Source organism: Mus caroli, unplaced genomic scaffold (assembly GCF_978045245.1).
Source record: "Mus caroli unplaced genomic scaffold, Mus_caroli_1 scaffold_8, whole genome shotgun sequence".
Taxonomy (NCBI): Eukaryota; Metazoa; Chordata; class Mammalia; order Rodentia; family Muridae; genus Mus; species Mus caroli.
The window spans coordinates 82932399-82952535 of record NW_028227263.1 but is presented as its reverse complement, the minus strand read 5'-3'; the positions used below and the strand labels follow the sequence as shown (position 1 = coordinate 82952535).

General features: G+C 46.9%; 1 long non-coding RNA gene across 1 annotated transcript; it reads left to right on the top strand.

The window, feature by feature from the left end:
- The first annotated feature begins 1958 nt into the window (after positions 1–1958).
- Positions 1959–7311, top strand: LOC147002965 (uncharacterized). Its single transcript, XR_015047737.1, has 3 exons — positions 1959–2032; positions 5578–5705; positions 6865–7311. It is a non-coding gene; the product is annotated as an uncharacterized LOC147002965 (long non-coding RNA).
- Positions 7312–20137: the final 12826 nt, after the last annotated feature.

Below are 20137 nucleotides of genomic sequence, written 5' to 3'. Positions count from 1 at the left end.
GCTCAGTCCAGGACAGACAGGACGTATCTCATGGAAGCCAGAGGAACCACTGGATGGACACTCTAGATATTCTCCCTCTGAGTGGGAATGTGTTATCTGTGTGTGTGTGTGTGTGTGTGTGTGTATGTGTATGTGTGTGTATGTATATGTATGTGTATGTCTGTGTGTGTGTCTGTTTGTATGTGTGTATGTGTGTGTGTGTCTGTGTGAGTGTATGTGTGTATATGTGTGTGTATGTGTGTGCATGTGTATATGTGTATGTGTGTGTATGTATATGCATGTGTGTGTGTATATTGTGTATGCTCCCAGCACCAGATCTCCCTACTCTTCTTTTGCCCCTTCTCTCTCAGTGCCTAAATACCCTCCTCTAGGTGCTCCAGTCAGAGTTTTTCCTCTATAGATTTGAAGCTAAATAAGTTAGGCCTGTGTCTTGGTAAGATGTCGGCAGAAGGAATCACAAGAAGCAGGTGAGGGAGGGCTGCTGGAAAGCGTTGGTGATGATCAGATGGGTGACCACACCAAGGCTGGTCTCCCCTCCCCCTCCCCCTGCCCCTGCCTCTGGACTGGCTCATCAGTTTCCTGGCTAATATGGGCCCTTGCGTAAGACACAGTGGGTTTCAGTTCAAGCAGTATTTGCGGAACACTAGTTTTGGGCTATGCAGGGTGCTCAGGCCTGGGGAGATGCCAAGAATAGGCGGAGCAAGCTTCCTCTGCATCTGATCTGCAAACACGACATGGGGAAAGGCTGTCCACAGGTGCACAGAGGACTGATCCCCGAAGACCAGTCCCCAGCAGGCCAGCTGGGTGAGGAGGGCAAGGTGGGACTCCTTTGAGGCCATCCAGGGAACTTGTGGTGGTTGGCTGCATGGCTAGAACTTAGGTGGGGGAGGGGACGGGGTAGATAATGGGGCCTGGGCAGTGTAGGAGTGAGTGAGCCTTGTCAGGTGCCCAGCCAATGCACAATGAGTGAGGGGTTCTGGAAGATAGTGGGGAGAGATAGTATTATGACCATGAGATTGCCAGGAATGCCTAAGATAGGGCCATTCTGCCAGTCCTATAGACATCCTTCAATTGATGCAGGGAATGTTCGAGCTCAAGGACCCAGGACATAATGAAAACCTGGAAAAGGAAGTCACCTTTTCAGGTGGAAAGCCAGCGTCAGGTTTCTCCTGTTACTTAACTTTAGAACAAATTCTTATTATCTCCTAGGTCTTCATACTCAGATTACACACAGCAAAAGAGGTTCTGCTAAAACAAGCAGGCCTGGTATAAGTCTTCTGCAAGTAATGGGTTCTAATGGTTTAGGTAAAGAAGAACTTGGAATAAGGAAACCCTGGTGGACTTCCAAAGAGCCCCAGGGCAGGGTGTAGTGGCTTCTGAGAATGGGAGCCTAGTGCTCCCAAAATCCAGGGTCTAGTGCCTTTCTTGCAGAGTCTCACCCAGCCCCTACAGCTCCTTTCTATGCAGGGGTCAGCTCAGACCCTTCTTAGAAATGGCTGTCCCTGGGAGCTCTGGGGGCGTGGGGGGCCTGGATAGTTGATATTGTTGTTCTTCCTATGGGGTTGCAAACCCCTTCATCTCCTTCAGTCCTTTCCCTAACTCCTCCATTGGGATCCCTGTTACTCAGTCCAGTGGTTGGCTGCGAGCATCTGCCTCTGTATTTGTCAGGATCTGGCAGAGCCTCTCAGGAGACAGCTATATCAGGCTCCTGTCAGCAAGCACTTCTTGGCATTAGCAATAGTGTCTGGGTTTGGTGTCTGCATATGAGATGGATCCCCAGGTGGGGCAGTCTCTGGATGGCCTTTCCTTCAGTCTCTGCTCCACACTTTATCCCTGTATTTCCTTTAGACAGGAGCAATTCTGGGTTAAAATTTTGGAGATGAGTGGGTGGCCACATCCCTCAACTGGGAGACTTGCCTAACCTCTGGATATGGTCTCTACAGGTTCTCCCTCCCCTTTGTTGGGTATTTCGGCTAATCTCATCCTTTGGGTCCTGGGAATTTCTTGCTTTCCTGGCATCTGGGACATTCTGGTGAGTACCCCCCCAGTTCCCCATGCCTCATTGCTACACACCTCTATTCAATTTTCTGACCTTCTATCCCATCCCTGTCTCCTCCCATACCTGATCCTGTCCTCCTCTTCCCCTCCCCGTCCTCTCTTCCTCTCAAGTCTCTTTCATCCTCTACCCCTATGATTTAGAAGAACTGAAGCATCCACACTTTGGTCTTTCCTCCTCCTCCTCCTCCTCCTTCTTCTTCGTCTTCTTCTTCTCCTTCTTCTTCTTCTTCTTTTGAGACAGGGTTTCTCTGTGTAGCCCTGGCTGTCCTGGAACTTACTCTGTAGACCAGGCTGGCCTTGAACTCAGAAATCCTCCTGCCTCAGTCTCTGGTCTTCCTCCTTCTTGAGCTTCATATGGTCTGTGAGCAGGGGCTAAACCAACTACCAAAGGGTACACATGAAGGGACCCATGGCTCCAGCCACATATGTAACAGAGGATGGCCTTGTCTGGCATCAATGGGAGGAGAGACCCTTGGTCCTGTGAAGGCTTGATGCCCCAGTGTAGGGGAATGCCAGGGTGGTGAGGTGGGAGTGGGTGGGTGAACACTTTTACAGAAGCAGAGGGAAGGGGGATGGGATAGGGAGTTTGTGGAGGGGAAATGGGAAAAGGGGATAACATTTGAAATGTAAATAAGTAAAATATTCAATTAAAAAAAAAGAAAAAGAAAGAAATGGTTATCCCAAGTCTCCTCAAGATTGTTGTAAAGTGGTAAGAACTCCTAGACCAGATCTGCACTTCTCATAGGACATCTGGTTGAGTCTATCGAACACGAGCCATCTGGTCACATCTCGGCGTGGAGATCTGAGCAGCAGCAGTAGCAGGAAACAGCTCCATGCATGTGTGAGCACTTTAGTGGGGCAGAAGTAGGGAGGGCACATGCACCTGAGTGTATGGGTGGGTGTACCCCTGTGGATGTGTGAGAGGCCTGAACAGAATCGGATGTGTTCCTCTATCTTCTGTTGTTTTTTTTTTTGTTGTTGTTGTTTTTTTTTTTTTTTGCCTTACTGCCTTGAGGTAGGGTCTCTCGATGAACAAGAAGCCCTCCTTTTTTGGCTACTAGGCGTGTTGACTAGGGGGTTCTTAGGCTCTTCCTGTCTTCTCACCCCCATGTGGGGCTTATAAGCACTCATAGATATGCCCAGTTTTCAATGTGGGTGCTGTGGGTTCAAACTCAGGTCCTCATGTTTGCACAGCAATGACTCTTATCCACTGAGCCATCTCCAGGCTTCAGCCTGAGTTCTCTTCAGAGATCTTTACTCAAGTGACACTAAGATTCTTGACAGCGTCCCAAAAAAAGAACTACAGGATGAATATGAAAGTTTCAGTTTATTTCTATTTTTAATAATTTATTTATCTTAATTTCATGTGCATTGGTATTTTGCCTGAGTGTATGTCTGTGTGATGGTGTTAGACTTCCTGGAACTGGAGTTACAGACAGTTTTGAGCTGCCATGTAGGTGCCGGGAATTGAACTCGGGTCCTCTGGAAGACCAAGCAGCCAGTGCTCTTGGCTGAGCCATCTCTCCATACTTCCAAGTTTTATTTATTAAGAAAAGATTTAAACACGGATTTAAACATGGACATAAGTTGAGAATGTTTTGAAATAGTAAAGATTCTCTTCAGGTTTGGTAGAGAGATGTGCCTTGTGGTATTTCAGGCGATTGTCTCCTTAAATGATGGGGGGTGGGGGGACGGGGGCGGGGCCTGTGAGAGGAGATCTTACAGCAACTGGAAAAACATGCTTATAGATTTTCAAGGGGAGGATCTCTGAGCTTATGGGGATGTCTCTGAGGTTAGCAGATTAGCGAATATATATATGACTGCTGATAGGATGTTAATTCTATAGTCACATCCTAAAACCTACCCTGGAGTTGTTGTCAGGAATTTAACAGTTTAGGGAAGGTACAAGATAGGATGTCAACAATCAGGCATGGCTGATCCCCTCTGTGGAAGCCCCCCTCTGAGATCTCATGGACAAAGCAGGATTAGGGAAAGGATAGTACATGCCCAAGTGTGGGCTGTCCAACAGTCACATTTTGGTGGCCTTTGAAGTTACATTGTTGAAAGGGTCTCTAAGGACTCTCCCTGTTTGCCTCTATTTTTTTTTTTTTTTCAGTGAGATCACAGAGTAGCTTCTGAGACACACTGGGTATGATTCCAGGCTGATCAGAGAAAACCACAGATCATGAGGTTTGCACAAGGGAGCTAAGACATTTTTTACTGTTTTTACGCCTGCTTATAGATTCCCAGAAATTGTAGGTTAACATCTAGGAAAGAAAAAGGTCATACTTGAAGATCATATACTCTTAGTCCTTAAGCATCTGTTGCTATTAAAATGCGTTTGAAACATTACATAAAAGGGATATTGTCTCGATGGAGATAATCATATCAACATGTGTTATTAGTTGTATTAAGTTTTTCAACTCTTAGCAGGTAGAGGACTTCAATTAGACCCTGGAGGGAGGGGTTCCTTTCCTTTCTCCTACATCCTTAGCTTCCCTACCTTTCTTTCCTGCCTCAGAAATGTCTTCCTAAGTCTGCATCTGACCCTAGCAAAGTACAGGTGGTACTAAAGCTATGGCTATACCCACATTCAACACAGTGCATATAAATACCTACAAGCACACATGATATGTATATACAGATACAGACAGTCATACAGAAACTGACTTCTTTAGCAAAAAGGGCACCCAAGTGTGTCTTTCTAAAATCAGCAGTGTTTGAATGTGGTGTCTACAGGATGGTTGCCAATACAGGGCAGGATGAGTTTGTTGATTTTTGTCGGATGCCCAAGAGCCTGAGCCACAGTGTGACCTTTTCACGGTGTTCAGTTTATATAGTCAACACCATCCAGACAGCCATGCCCCACCATTCTCTTCCTGGTCCTCAGGACTGTCCAGGTCTAAGAAGCCACACAGAAGACAAAGAGCCCATCTTAGACTTAGCATTCCCATCTTCTTCCTGCAGAACTTCTTCCCTGGGCAAAGCCTTGCTGGTGTCTCTGGGGAGAATTTCAAGGAAACCTTCAGAACCAGTTTGAAAACTAAACAGGAGACTTGAACCCCACTAGAGCTGTCTCCTCTACCCCAGGCTGTCCCCTTCTTCCCCTTCTTCCTCTTCACTGCAGTTTTCTGAGCCCTATGACCTCCTCTGGAGCTGCAAGGCCTTTGAAAGACTGTTCAGGAGCAAGAATTGGCAGCCTTGGGGCCCTATGGAGGGTTTGAAATGAGCTCGGGGCATCCCCATTCCTCTATCCTTATTCTCCAGAACTCCTTGTGCCTGTACTCCTGCAGATTCAGCTTAGCATCCGCCCTTACTCTCCCAGAATCCCTGACACCTCAGCTAGGGGCCTCAGGGTTTCCACTGGACCAGCCCATTGGTGCCTTCCTAAAGCTGAGTTTATCTGTCTGTGTTTCTGCCTTAGAGGACAACAGCTGGCAGAGATACCAAAGGAAAGCAAGGCCCACTGTAGCCTCACTTCTGCCATGTGTCAGGCCACTCGCACTTTATTAACTCTAGGAATGAAGATGTTTATATGTGACAAGACTGAAGCCCGACTCTAAGTGCATGGAGCTGTGGATTCCTAGAACTGGGCAGCCCTGCTCTACAGTGTGACAACATGAAGGCCAGCAGTTATTGGACAACAGGTATCCATCCCCAGCGCACCCCATCCCAAGTAGCTCTGACATCCCCGCACATGGACACTAACACTGTCTCACCTCAGCAATCCCTAAACAGGGGTCAGGGCCTGGGCCTGAACTGGCACCATCTTCAGGGAGGCTGGTTCCCTGGGGGTCATTGGTGCTGCCTCTGACAAAGCCCCTTCTTTAGCTTCACTGACCACAACTTGTCCTTGATATGACAGTTCAAGTCGAATGGCCTTTGAAACCTCTAGTGCCTTCTTGCTCTGTCTCATGCACTCTGCACAAGGTCATCTTACCCAATCATCAGATGTCTGCTTCTGTGACTCTCTCCCTATCACCCTTCCTTTGATGGCTGCAGCTGGGTCCCTGCTCCCATGTGTAGTCCGTATTTCCACCAAGCAGGCTGCTATGGCCTAAAGTATGCCCTGCCCTACTGCCATCATCCACACATTGAACCCCCCAATCCCCCCAGGACTCCTCAATGTTGATTGTGTTTGGAAATAAGAACTTGAGCTGGGCGTGGTGGCGCACGCCTTTAATCCCAGCACTTGGAGGCAGAGGCAGGTGGATTTCTGAGTTCAAGGCCAGCCTGGTCTACAGAGTGAGTTCCAGGACAGCCAGGGCTATACAGAGAAACCCTGTCTCAAAAAACCAAACCAAAACAAAACAAAACAAAACAACCCCCCCCCCCAAAAAGAACTTGAAAGGGATTAATAAGTTAAAATGAGATCACTAAAATGGACCCTGATCCTGTGTGACTGGTGGTCTCAGGAAGAGAGTAGGGCACAGGGATACTGAGGATGCTAGAGGGAAAAACCAGGTGCCCACAGTGGGAGAAGTCAGCCTTGGACACTAAGGAGAAGCCTCAGCAGAAACCAGCTTCATAGAGACCTTGGGTTCGGCTGACACCCAGCTTCTAAAACTGGGAAATCCAGTTCTCTTTAAGTTATTTCTCCTGGCAAGATGACTCTCACAAACTAAAAACAATAGTAATAATAATAAATATTTCAGGGAGAAAGGAGTTCAGCACCCGTGAAGCAAAGCCAAGAAGTGGCACCTGCAGGCTGGCAGAGCTATCGCTGGTCCTGAAGCCGAGAGACAGGTGTATGTTATCCCTTCTGCAGCCAGACACCCAGCTGTCCTGTTTTTTTTCCTGTTGCAGTGATGAAATACCCTGCCAGAGGCAACTTCAAGGAAGAAGTGTTTGCTCCAGTTCCAGGGTACACTCCTTCACAGCAGAGAGAAGTCAAGGCAGCAGGAATCTGAAGCAACTAGTCACATGTGTAGTTGAGAGCCTAGAGAGAATGATTGCCTGCCGGACTGGTGAGCTCCAGGTTTAGTGAGAGACTCTGTCTCAAAAATTAAGATGGAGATAGATGCTGGAAAACCTCATATTGACATCTGATATCCACATGCACCTGTATACACACTCATGAATACACACACACACACACACACACACACACCCCTTATGGACTAACCATCTATAAAAGATCTTTTCTTATTGCTATTCCCTAAAAAGGTCCCCATCACACCATTCTCATCGTATCTGCAGTGTATCAGGAATTATACCTCACCTACACATTATCTTCAGTACATAGGAGAGTGTGCAAAACTTATGCTGGCAAAGTTTTATGTACAGGAGAGTATATAAAAGCTATATACTACCCAGGTCTTAGGGGGATTTCGATTTCCTCGGTAGTCCTGGACCCAACACCACACAGGTCCTACAGAACATCTGTACATGAATCACACAGCCATAGCCAGACACAGTAGTGCTACAGCACTCATTGTTGTACACAGTCACTCTAGAATTTTCCCTGTGCCCTTCTAAACCCATTCCATCCATCGATCCTACTGCACTTTGGATGAATGCTCTCAAAGGTAGGCATGACTTCTTTCACTCAATACGTGTGTATGGGGACTTAATCATCCATGCTCAGTCCTTCTAAGGTTCAATTTCTCTCTCTCTCTCTCTCTCTCTCTTTCTTTCTTAAAAGATTTATTTATTTTATGTATGTGAGTACACTGTAGCTGTCTTCAGACACACCAGAAGAGGGCATCAGATCCCATTACAGATGATTGTGAGCCACCATGTGGTTGCTGGGAATTGAACTCAGGACCTCTGGAAGAGAAGTCAGTTCTCTTAACCTATGAGCCATCATCTCTCCAGCCCTAAGGTTCAATTTCTAAAGATACAAGTATTTGTCTACTCTATTATTATTGGTGGGTACTTAGGTAATTCCTAGTGTTTTGGCTATTAAAGCAATGCTGTGGTCATTCTAGGGTGTTTTTCATGGAATGTAGAGTGTGTAGACCCCATGAGAGGAATTTCTGGGTCATAGCTTTAGAGACAAGTCTGTTCCTTAGAGTGATGGTATCCAGTGGCCCACTTCAACAGTGTGTGGGTTCTGGTTTTTCTTTTTCCCCAGGAAAGCTTGGGATTTATTCTTTCACTCCAGTGGCTGTGATGTCACAGTGAAGGCCTTTCCTCTCCCCTTTCCTCTCCTCTCCCTCTCTATTTCTTTTCCTTATTTCTTCCCCTCCTCTTCTCCTTCTCCTTTCTCCTCCTCCTTCTGTTTTTGGCTATCAGCTTTATTGTGATACAATTTGTCTGTCTAAGAATATTCAGTTCATTTGAACATTCTGACAGAGCTGGGTGATCATCACCAGTCATTGAGTCCTGACTTAGGGTGTGAACAGACGCCATGACCAAGGCAACTCTTTTTTTTTTTTTAAAGATTTATTTATTTATTATTATATGTAAGTACACTGTTGCTGTCTTCAGACACTCCAGAAGAGGGAGTCAGACCTCATTACAGAGCCACCATGTGGTTGCTGGGATTTGAACTCAGGACCTTTGGAAGAGCAGTCAGTGTTCTTAACCACTAAGCCATCTTACCAGCCCCCAAGGCAACTCTTATAAGGACAACATTTAATTGGGACTGGCTTACAGATTCAGAGGTTTAGTCCATTATCATCAAGGCAGGAAGCATGGCAGCATCCAGGTAGGCATGGTGCAGGAGGAACTGAGAGTTTTACATCTTTATCTGAAGGCTGCTAGAGGAAGACTCCATTCCAGGCAACTAGGATGAGGATCTTAAAGCCCACACCCACAGTGCCACACCTACTTCATTCAACAAGGCCACACCTACTCAAACAGGGCCACACCTTCTAATAGTGTCACTCCTTGGACTAAGCATATACAAAGCATCACAAAGCCCCCAAAGAAACACATAACCTTTGTCTAGTACACCCACATCCTTTTTTTTTTAAAGATTTATTTATTTATTATATGTAAGTACACTGTAGCTGTCCTCAGATACTCCAGAAGAGGGCATCAGATTTCGTTACGGATGGTTGTGAGCCACCATGTGCTGGGATTTGAACTCGGGACCTTCGGAAGAGCAGTTGGCGTTCTTAACCACTGAGCCATCTCACCAGTCCCCCACCCACATCCTTTTTAACCCCAGTACTGGACAACTATAGACCTACTCTGTATCTCATATGAATTTTTCTCTTCAAAGACTTTTATATGGATGGAATCAGGTAATATATGGTCTTCTGTGACTGACTTCTTTCAATGACAAGTCTCCTTCATTCTCCATTAAAATATGGACATGTATGTATCCCTGTATAGATTGACACTTTGTTCGTCCCGTTATCATTTGAGAGGGCCTCTGGGTTATTTCTACTTTGGACCTCTTATAAACAGTACTGCTGTGTAGGGATTTTTTTTTTTTTTTCATCCATTTTGGATGTACACCTAGGAGTAAAATTGCTGGTCAAGTCCCTAAACTTTTGGGTAATTGAAGACTGATTGTTTCCTAAAGATCCATACCAGTTTACACTCTTGCGAGCCATGTCCCAGTCTCTCAGGCTCCTTGCCAGCATGTGCTTTTGCCTGACTCTCTTTTCATGAAGTGTTGTGGACGAGATGGTCTCACAATGATACACTGTAGTTTAAATTCTTCCTTGAAGAAATGGGGTTGAGTTCCCTATCAGATTTGTTAGCCATTCAGAGATGTTCTTTCATGAAGTTTCCACTTAAGCCTTTCATGTTTTCTTTCCCCGTTGAAGTATTTGCTTCTCCACTCCCTTTTATGGTTCTGGGCCCAAACCCAAGACTTCATTTATGCCAAGTGAGTGCTTTACCACTCAACGGTGTCCTCAGCTTTTCTACAATCTTCTTATTGATTCTAAAGACCTCTTTACATATTGTAGACATCAGCCCTTTATTGGATATGTGTTTTGTAAATATTCTATCCCCCCAAGTTGTACATGTGTGCATGCCTTCTTCCTTCTCTCCTTCCTTCCATTCTTCTGTCCTTCTTTCCTTCCTTTCTCCCTCCCTCCCTCCCTCCCTCTCTCCTTTCCTCCCTCGTTCCTTCCTTCCCTTCCTCCTTCCTTTCCTTCTTTCTTGGTCTATATGGTATAGTGGCCCATGCACGCCATATGGAGGCCAGAGGTCAATGTTAGGTGTCTTTCCCTGTAGCTCCTTACTTTGCCTTTTGAGATGGCTTCTCTCACTTACCTGTAGTTCACTTTTTCAGATGGACTGACTTCCCAGCAAGCCCAGGGGCTCCATCTGGTTCTGACTCTGACATCTGAGGCAGTGCTACATACACAACCACCAGCCCTGGCTTTTTCTGTGGGTGCTGAGGAACTAAACTAAGATCCCCACACACAGAGAGCAGGCACTTTACCACCAAGCCTTCTCCCCAGCCTCAGCTTTTAATCTATTAATAAATCTTTAAACACAAGTTTCTAATTTTACTATGGTCACCTCTGTTAGCTTTTCTTTCTTTCCTCTTCTTCTCTCCTTTCCTCCCCTTCCTCATTGTTGTTGCTGCTTTGGTCTTTGCCCTCTTTATCTTTCCTTCACAGTTTCTTAGAGGGAAGTCAGAAGTCGCCCACACAATCTTCACAGACACCAGCTTTACCATAACATTTGAATACAGTGGCAACTTCCTGTCCCGAAGCCTCGCCTTTTCTGGTACTTCTGCCCGAGCAACTGTAGGCAATAATCAAAGAACTACCCAGTGCCTCGTTTCCCATGGTCAATGAGTTCATCTCCACGTGCATGGTCAAAGAGGAGAAGAGCGAGGCCAGCCGCAGAGATCCAGCTCTGTGGTCTGTTCCCTGAGTCAGTCAGTATGTGTCTGCTCAGGAAAAACAGTCAGTGCCTGATCACTTCACATGGGAACTGGCTACAGAGAGAGGGCGGAGGCCGGATGATGAAAGAGTTGCTGAGAGGAGAGGGCTGGAGAAGCAAAGGAAGAAGGCTGTGTGTGTGTGTGTGTGTGTGTGTGTGTGTGTGTGTGCCTCTGCTGCCAGGGTAGAAAGAGCACATACCCATGTCTTGGGTAATTGGTGCTACTGCGACAGACTATCCCAGACACCCAGCTTAACTTATAAACAGCAGGGATTTAACCTGCACACTGCTGGGGGCTGGGGCACTGGTGAGCGATGATTCTACTGCAGGCTTCCTGTTTTGTAGATGGTGCTTGTCTCAGAGTCCTCGGATAGTGGAAGGGCTGAGGGGTCTCCCCCCGCCCCCTTTTTATTGTTCTCAGTGTGAATGTGTGCTTGCGTGTTTGTGTCTGTGTCTGTGCCTGTGTGCACGTGAGCACATATGGCACATGGCAGGACGTGCCTGGGAAGGTCAGAGGAAAATCACAAATGTGGGTTTTCACTTTGTAGCTTATTTGAGAAAAATTCTTCTCTCCCTGTCTCTATAAAGAATATCTTTCTCCGGGCGGTGGTGGCGCACACCTTTAATCCCAACACAGAGGCAAGTGGATTTCTGAGTTTGAGGCCAGCCTGGTCTACAGAGTGAGTTCCAGGACAGCCAGGGCTATACAGAGAAACCCTGTCTCCAAAAACCAAAAACCAAAAAAAAAAAAAAAAAAAAAAAAAGAGAGAGAGAGAGAATATCTTTCATCCTTTGAAAATCTGTACACATAAACAATGTGTCTTGATCAGACCCACTCCCAGGTCTTCTTCCCTTCTCTCCCACTTCTACAAGGTACCTCCCAGCATTCCCTTCCTACGGCATGTTCTCTCTCTCACTCACTTTTTCTACACACACACACTTGCTCACATACACACACACACACACACACACACACACACACACACACACGATGCACAGTCATATGCACAGACACAGATACACATAGGCACAGATATACATGGACATACACAGACATACATACACAGAGATACATACACAGAGAGAGAGACACACACACACAGGCACACATACACACAGGCACATAGATACATATATACACAGACACATACACACATAGAGATACACACACACATAGGCACATACACAAAGACACACACACACACACTGAGTTGACTGATCTTGATCTTGTGCAGATAGCTATCATGGCAGAGAGCTCATAGGTGCAGTGCCATGCTGTGTAGAGATGACAGCACTTCACAGCATACCTCCTCATCTGCTAGCTCTTAGATTCCTTCAACCCCTTCTTTCACAAAGTCCCCTGAGCCTTGGTAGGCAGGGAGTCATTCATGCAGATGTGTCTCACTTCACATTAAGTAATCACTTATTATCAACACTTTGACCAGTTAGGAGTTTTTACATTAACTCATGACCATAGCAAAGAGAAGCCCCTTTGGCTAAGGTTGTGGGAAGGCAGAATGGATTCATGAGTATAAACATAGTATAGATAGGAAGCAATTTTGTAACAGCTCCATTTCAAAAGGCAACAATTAGTCGATTCTCCTCTTGTGCCTCTGACCTCAGAGCTTTTGGCTAGACTTATATAGTACCAGCCATGAATTTCATCCTATGGAGCTGGCTTCAAATCTAACCAGAGAGTTCTTGGTTACCCCATAACCTTCCTCTCACCGTCCTCTGTCCTGCCTGGTTGGATGGTATTATAGCACACGGTGTTCGCTGCTGGGTAATACAGCAGATGGATTTTCTTCCTAGTAGCTCCATCGCACTTCTGTCACTGTGACGCGTAGTTGGAAACGAGAACATTTCCAGCTTGATTTTCAGATGTGTCTCTTTGTCCTTAACTGCTGAATAACCAGGCTAGCTGCCCTGAAAGCATCCAGGTATTCCCTCCTATCACCCCATGGGATGCTGGGGGTAAATATGCCCCTTCTATCACCCCACGGGGTGCTGGGGTTAAATATGCCTTCACTACATCTCCAGCTTTTTACATGCTGGGGATTCCAATTAAAATCCTGCTTCCATAGCAAGTCCTTCTACTCAACCAAACTCCTCCCCAGATCCCCTGTAGCCCCTTTCTCAAGGGCGCTATTCTAACTATGGGGGCCCTGCTCCCAGAGGCCTCACCTGCTAATACCACAGTAGGGGTGAGAATTCTCATTAGGAATTTTGTGTAATGAACAGTCAGACTTGTGCCCCTGAGCCAGGGCCCAGGGCTTGCCCCTGCCAGGGTCTCTTGAAGGAAGCTTCCATTGGGAGAGAAGCTGTACAGTGGTTTTGGATCTAGGAAGAGCTAGGTTCTCAGCCAGGGCAGCAGCTGCTGATGTAGGGCCCCGCCCCCACCCCCATCCCCCCATGCCCAGCTCTCCACTACTATCTTATCATAACCCACACTCCTCTTTCTGGTCTGCTTCCTGAACTGTTAAACCCAGAAGGCCCCGTATTATGTGAAGAACCAGTAGGCGAGGAGACCCAGCTCCAGAGTCTAGTTTTCCCAGCAGGGCACAGGGTAGGTAGGGACTTCGAGTCAGTCTCGTAGCAGTGTCCTGCACGGCTCTTTTTTTGAGACAGGGTCTCACTATGTAGCCCTGGCTATCCTGGAACTCACTATGCAGACTACTAGGCTGGTCTCTACCTCCTGAGTGTTAGGATTAGAGTGTGTACCACCATTTCAGGTCCTGCTCAGCTTCTTTGAGCCTGTCCCCCATTGCATTGCCCTGTGACTTACAGGACCTCCTTTGAGTTGGCTGTGGCTCACACCACTTTCTTGGCCCACATTGACTTCAGTGCCTGGCTATGGATCTTTCTCCCTAAGGATGGGCGATGTGTTTGATTTAGGATTAGCTCCTAGGCTCAGTGGATGGCAAATAAACGGGTAGGTAAGAGTGAAAGGCTGGATGAATGACAGGCTTGCCTGTGGGGACACCCAAGTGGCTCACAGAGGAGGGGTTGGCTCTCTTTGGAGATTCCTTTCCATGCCCTCCAGGAATCTTTTGTATTTTTTCTTTTCTTTCTTTCTTTCTTTCTTTCTTTCTTTCTTTCTTTCTTTCTTTCTTTCTTTCTTTCTTTCTTTCTTTCTTTCTTTCTTTCTTTCTCTCTTTCTTTCTCTCTTTCTTTCTCTTTCTCTCTCTGTCTTTCTTTCTCTCTCTCTCTCTTTCTTTGCTTCTTTCTTTTTAAGGTATTTATTTATTACATATGAGTACAGCACCATTGCTCTCTTCAGACACACCAGAAGAGGGCGCCAGACCCTATTACAGATGGTTGTGAGCCACCATGTGGTTGCTGGGAATTGCAGTTGGTGCTCTTAACTGCTGAGCCATCTCTCCAGCCCCCCACCCCCAACACACACACATACACACACACACACACACACACACACACACACACACACACACACACACACACACACACGTAGTGTCCGGGTGATATGCCTGTAGGTATCAGCACTGTGTGCCTGATGCCAGTGGAGGGCATCAGATCCCCTGGAACTAGAGGTACAGATGGTTTGAACAGACTTGTGGGTGCTGAAGTCCCCTGGAAGAGCAGCCATTCCTCTTAACTGCTGAGCCATCTCTCCAGCTGGCATGTATCTGTTTCCTAAACATCTCCCTGACTTCACCATTGCATCTGGCACCCTGTCCTTTGTGCCTCCTGGGTACCATAGATTGGTGAGGACAACTGTGTCTTCAATGGCACAGACCCTGGCCTGGAGGCACGAAACAACAGGGCTGCTGTTTACAACCAGGGCTATTTATAGAGGATTCATGGCAAAAGAGCTATGTGAGTGAATAAACGTGGAAAATTCAGGTTTAAGCAGATTAAACCGTGTTGTTTATGGTGAAGCTGTTCAGGTCCTTAAGTTATTAGAGTGACCGTCCTGGAAGCTGGGACATACCAGCTGCATGGCCCACACTCTGACCACAAAACCGCTCTTTTTCGGAACACTTTAGTAGAGTTGGTAAGGGATAATTTTAGACATATTTAAATGATTTATCCTTGAATATGTAATGTATGCCTGAGATTCAATAGGTTTTTAGTACCAGATTTGGTAGGTTGCTGGTCTTAGGCATTGGTTAGAGAGACCACTAAGCCTCTGTGTTTTACTACAGCCAGTGGAGAGCCTTGCGGTTCTGGAGTGGCAAACATCTTAAGGGGGCAGGGTGGGAGACAGGGCTCAGTGGGGAAAGTGCTTGCTACACAAGTATGAGTTCAGATCCCCAGGACCCATGTAAAAAGCCGTACATGAAGCAGGGTCCCACTTGAATCTCAGCACTTGGGAGGCAGAGACAGGTGAACCTCTGAGTCTGAGGCCAGCCTGGTTTATAGAGTAATTTACAGGATAGCCAGGGATATGCAGAGAAACTCTATCTTGGTGGTTGGGGGTGGGGGTTGGGGGGTTGGGAGACATACATGGTCACAAGTATCTATAATGTATTTTTAATTCATGGGGGGATACAAACCTCTGGCTTTCACACATGTACACATACACATGAACATGTACATATGCATACAGTACAGTACACACACACACACACACACACAGAAACAGAGAGAGACTAGCTTCTTGAGGCTGTGACCCTCAGAGCTGCTTGTTTGCAGGAAGAAAAGTTTGGGTCAATCCTCTAGGAGAGGAGGCACCCCAGAAACCCCAATTCATTCTCACTTCTCAGTGGAACAGACTTTCCCTGGAGTGGGTGGAGTGTGCAATGAAGAAGGAGAAATGAATGGGCTTATTAGCTATCTGCTCTTGCATAGCAAATAACTCCCTAAGATTAGCAGCTTAAAACAACAATGTCCACGCTCTCACCTGGTTCTTGAGACTCTGGAATCTTGGCAGTGCTGAGCTGGTGGGCTGGCTCAGCATCTCTCCCACACAGATGGAGTCAAGTTCTCAGTGAGGCACCAGGCATCTGGAGGTTGACATGTGCCTGAGGGGCTGCCTCCAAGTTTACTCTGTGGGTCTGGGCTGCTCTCAGATGCCACAAGCACATCTACATGGGACAGCAGAGTGTCTTCATGACATGGCAACCCATGGCCTCCACAGCGAATGATCCAAAAAGGAAACAAGGGGAGACTACACCACCCCTGCTTGACCTAGTTTTACAAACTGTCACACAGGCGGTTTTGCTACATTCTTTTGGTTTTGAGTTGTTTTATATTGTGGTATTTAAGAAGGATAGTCAGCTCTTCATACCCGTGGGCTCCACCTCTGTGATGGTTCACCTTCATTGTCAACTCGCCAGGACGTGATCCTATAAGAGCTTTCCAAGAAGTATAACGGGGGGAGGGAGACCCATCCGGAATGTGGGCAGCTCCACCCCATAAGCTGAGCTTCCAATCTGAATCAAAAGGGAAAATCAGCTGAGCATCGGATTCATCTGCCTCTGCTTCCTGACTGTGGATAAAACGTAACCAGCCACTTCACAACCCTGCTTGCATTTCTACCATGATGGACTGTATCTCAAAGGTGAGCCAAAAGAAAACTTCCTTTTGTAATTTGCTTTTGGAAGGCATTTTATCACAACCATAAGAAAAGAGGGGCTCAGCGGTTAAGAGCACTGACTGCTCTTCCAAAGGTCCTGAGTTCAAGTCCCAGCAACCACATGGTGGCTCACAACCATCCGTAATGAGATCTGACACCCTCTTCTGGAGTGTCTGAAGTGTACTTACATATAATAAATAAATAAACAAACAAACAAATGAAAAGAAAAGTAACTAACATACCATCCATGGATCCAACCAACCATGGATAGAAAATATTCAGGAAAAAAAGGCTATGCATATTCCAAATACACATTGGCCTTTTCTTGTCTATGGAGGTGATATACAGCATCGAGTATTCACGGAGCATTGGTGTTAGGAACTGCACATAACCAGAGATGATTTAAAGTCTACAAGTGGACTGTGCAGGCTCTATGTAAGCATTGTGGAAAACACTTGGCCGTTTTATGCAAAGGTCTTGAACATCTGTGGATGCTAGAACATCTTCTTGCAAAGATGGTGGTACTGTGGTTTGGATGGGCTTGTCCAACAAGATGTTGGAGGCTTGACCCATTATTATGGTGCTGAGGTGGTGGGACCTTTAAGAGGTGGAGCCTAATAGGAGGAGTTGCATCACCAGGGACTTGGTTTTGCAAGGGATTAGTTCTGGTCTCCAGGGAGCCTGGATGAGTTGTATAAGAGCAAGGAAGGCTTCTCCAGTGTCTCCCAATGTGATACTTTCCTCAGATCTGGCTCTTTCTGTTTCTCTGTTGTGCTGTGACACAGCCAAGGCCTCACCTGAGCTGGAACCGAAGGATCAGGATCTGCCTAATCTTGGATGCTCACCCTCCTAACCGCCGAGCAAAAGAAAACGATCTTTCTTTTATTTCAGGAGACTCTGTGTATGTGTGTGTCTGCCTGCCACATGTGTGTATGTGCTCTTGGAGGTCAGAAAAGGGTGTTGAGTCTCCTGGAACTCAGGTCCTCTGGGACTGCAGTTATCACTCTAAATGGCTGAAACAGCTTTCCAGTCCCAAACTATTTTCTTTATAAAGAACCTTGTTAAAGAAACAGAAAGCCAACATATACAGGTGGTGATATTACAGGGTTCCCAGGAACATCTTGACCGAGTTCCCCGCTTCCACGACACCACGGTGGCAGGTGCCGAACATCTCCTGATCACCTGTGATGTATCAAATCCACAAATATCTCTGGAGAAACACCTCTGAAGGTTTGTTTGTTTGTTTGTTTTTCCCATTCCTCATAAAAGAAGCTGTTGAGTACCCAGGCAGAGTACATGGTACTGGGAATAAAAGAAGACATTGTGATCTGATCCCTGTCTTGGGGCACTTACAGACCCTGCATGAGCATCCACTGGGGGAATCTCAGACTAGTAATGGATAGTCCACACTGTCAATATTGTGCATTCTTGTTGCTGGAAGTGAGTCACTCCACGTAGCTCAAACTCAGAGAACAGATTGACCACATGAATTACAAAGAGCTTGTGACCCTGTTTAAAAACTGCCACAGGGAAATAGCGGTCTTGGTTGGGTTCAGCTAACAGCTGGTTGATCCTGATCTTAGGTGAACCTCTCTAGTTCAGTTTCTGCAACATGACCTGGAATGACATTCTGTGCTATTGTATGCCACCATAGGGCACTGGCACTGGAATGGAATCTAGCCATACCATTCCATGTCTCCAAGCCTCAGTTTCCCTGTGTGTAGCATTACCTACCTCCTAGCAATATGGCACAGTGAACGATGATCTGTAAACTCAGCAAGTGCAGAGGTGTCTGTTTATTGGAGAAGGCAAGAGTGTTAAGGAGGCTCTTGGTGGTCACTGAAATTGAAGAACAGGCTGGAAGAAGGGATTTGTCCCCTTCACACAAAAGCTCTTTCAACTCCATAGAAAATTGCCTCCGCTTTAGTTATTTTCACTGGGTAAGAAACCTTCTGTGAACATAACTAAGAATTTGGATTCATAGGAAGAATCCAGCTACTCCTAGGATTGAACTATGACTCTAGAATGAAGCCAAGCACTCTTCTGCCTTGACCAATATTAGTCCATGTGCAAGCTGTCAGAGGGAGAGTCTCTATGCAGGGCTGCAACATGGTAGAAGGTTCTGACACCATGTCTCTGTCAGTCTGGGAGATAGCCCAGGTATAACCTTCCACCAGGGGACAGAAGATCAAAGCTCAAAGGCTAGCTTGCTATTGGACCCTAGAAGAACCAACTTAGATCCAGGGTATCAATGTGATACCAGCTTAGAGCTGACAACATAGGATCAGGGGTGTGACAGGCATACCTATTTCTTAGTTCCTCCTCCCATGGGAGGACAAGGACTCCCACTCCCATCCCATCCTCTCCAGTTAGAGGCCCCTGCATGCAGGCCACATTCCCAGAACACCTCTGTACCAGCTGGCTGGATGACTGGGAAGAGCCGTGTGTGTTTTCCCGAATCTAGATCTCTGCAGACCTCAGTGTGAGTTGGTCGGATGGAGGATTCAGCCCTGATCTCCTACATCAGAGGACAGAGTGGGATCCTAGACAGCCCGGATTGCTGTGGAGTTAACTACTGCTGTGGAACCAGCCTTGCAGACAGAGTGGCATGATTAAAATGAATCTGTCACTGTGAGCAAGGGTCTGGGAGACAACAGGGATCAACCACGCTGTTTTCATTTGGGGTCCGACCTGGTTAGAGTTGGATGGTGCCCGAGCCCTGGCAATCTCAGATGCATTGTTTCGCATATCTAGTTCCTGTGCAGAGACAGCTCAGGCATTCAGGGCTTCTAGGTGCCCCCCTCCTCTTCTCCCTCCCTAGGGTCTTCTCTCCAGTATGAACAACCTTCTTCTGGACACTTGAAGCTCCTAAGGGAGGGTCCTAAGAGAGGCAGGCAGAAGCAGCATGAGAAGAACTCGGAACTTGCTGAGGGGAGGGATCAGGAAGAGAGGTCTTCATAGAAGAGGAGGCCATGTGTTGCCTGAAAGACCTTCCATTCACACTGGGTGGTTTTTGGAGGGTGTGGCAGGGTGGTGGGACTGCATGCACAGGAAGCAGCTACCAACATCCACGTTCTCCGGTGTTCAGCACATCTGCTGTCTGCCCACTCCCTCAGCAGAACATGCCTTCAAGGAAGACCCCAAGCTCAGCAGCGTGGCAGACCCCTCCCCCCATCCCCTGGAGCTTATAGGGGAGCAAAGGCCTATGGAGCCCAAGTAGAGAGCTCTCATATCCCCATCTCCAGCACCAGCTGGCAGCTGTGACAGGATTCCCAGGCGATGACCTCACGAACCTGTGCACTGTCATTACCATCGCCAGTACTGCCAGCCGGGAACAGCAGAGCCCCCACTTCAGTGTGACCTACTTCTTCTGGCTCTGAAATCACACTCCTAGATTGCTGCCTCCTTCACTCCAAAGATTGCACGCACTCGTTTGTAGGGAGAGCACATTAAAGAGTCTCCCCCCGCCACACACACACACATCCCACTGAAAGCAAAATCACACTGCAAGCAACTATAGCTAAGTGTGGGGGTTGGAGAGAAGGAGTAATGACTGTCATGGAGGCAGGGATTGCTCTCCCGGGTGTGGACAGACGCACAGTGCCAAGGAATGAGGGTGTGGCCGCACTACTCAGCTGGTCCCTTAGACAAGGGGCTCAAAAGAGCATCATAGCACATGTTGGTTAGGATTCTCTTTAGGCACAGAACCCCAACTGGGTGAGGATGTATTATGCAGCACAT